This window comes from Stegodyphus dumicola, chromosome 3 (genome assembly GCF_044657685.1).
Source record: "Stegodyphus dumicola isolate Sdum_Otavi_A_Nest chromosome 3, ASM4465768v1".
Classification (NCBI taxonomy): Eukaryota; Metazoa; Arthropoda; class Arachnida; order Araneae; family Eresidae; genus Stegodyphus; species Stegodyphus dumicola.
In genome coordinates this window covers 117,326,105-117,327,716 of record NC_140770.1, presented here as the reverse complement: position 1 = coordinate 117,327,716, position 1,612 = coordinate 117,326,105, and positions in this window count along the sequence as shown.

Below are 1,612 nucleotides of genomic sequence, written 5' to 3'. Positions count from 1 at the left end.
TCTGATATCTGTACTAAACTGGGCGATGAAATCCAGATGTCGAAGCTGACGAGGAGAACATGAGTCAGAGTTTTTTCTAAAAGCGAAGGTTAATGGTCGATGATCGGTGAAAATGATGAAGTCGTGTCCTTCCAAGTTGTGTCGGAAGTATTTAACAGCACAGTACACAGCAACTAGCTCTCTGTCATATGTGCTGTATTTCCTTTCTGCAGTAGTAAGTTTTCTGGAGAAGAATGCCATTGGGTAAAGTCCTTTAGTGGTATGAGCTTGAAGCACTGCTGCTATGGCCGTGTCAGATGCACCTACCATTATAGAGAGCTGATCACTAGGTGAGTGATAAGAAAGTGTGGCTGCATTTGCCAGCTCGTGTTTGCATTGCACGAATGCTGCAGATGCAGATTCAGTCCAAGGGACAGCTCGTTGATCGTTTTTTTTGCTATTCTCGAGAAACTCATGTAGGCAGGCTTGTGTTTTTGCTGCATTTGGCAGAAAGCGTCGGTAGAAATTTAACATTGCTAGAAAACGCTTCAGTTCAGAGATGGTTTTGGGCTGAGGTAGGTCGTTAATTGCTTTGACTCTTTCCGGTAAAGGTTTCTCCGTTCTGGGTGATAAGACATCCAAGAAAGGAAACTGAGGGTTGACCAAGTACACATTTGGATGGATTTAGTTTTAATCCATGCTCTTTAAGGCGAGTGAAAATCTGACGCAGATGTTGAAAATGTTCTTCCGCATCTGTAGATGCAACCAGGATATCATCAAAATATGGGATGCAGAAATCGAGGCCAGACAGTACTTGGTGTATGAAACGCTGAAATGTTTGGCCAGCATTGCGAAGGCCAAATGGCATATATAAGTACTCAAAGAGACTAAATGGTGTAGTCACTGCGGTCTTGGGCACATCTTCAGCATGCACTGGGATCTGATGATATGCTCTGGCAAGATCGAGGGTAGAAAATATGTTTGTTCCATGAAAAAGATGGGTACAGTCTTGGATATCTGTCAGGGACTGTGATGGCATTAAGTCGACGATAATCTCCACACGGCCGCCAGTCACCATTAGACTTTTTAACCATGTGAAGTGGACTGGCCCATGGACTTTTAGATGGGCGAATGGTTCCCTGTGCTAGCATGAATTCAAATTCTTTGCGAGCAGCTTTTAGCATCTCTGGAGAAAGACGACAAGGCTTGGAAAATACAGGTGGGCCATGTGTTTCAATGTGATGATACACTTCTGGCTGATGAGTATGCTGCCCTGATTTGGATGGGTTTAAAATGTCAGGGAATTCTGCTAATAACCGATGAAACCGTGTGCTGCCCGATAAAACACTTATGTTGGTAGGTACATTTGATATGTGAGAAGCTTGGGCCTGTGATGTCAGCTGAGTTGTAGCATCAATTAAGCAGTTATTCTTGACATCTACTAGAAGGTGGAAATGTGTCAAGAAGTCGACACCAATAATTGCTTGAGTTACATCAGCAATAATAAAAGGCCAGTTTAAAGTCCGGCGCAAGTTTAAATCAAGTGTCAATAGTTTGGTGCCGTAGGTTGCAATTTGGGTACCATTGGCTGCATACAGTACAAGTTTATTAAGTTGGTGAGCATTTTAGTTTT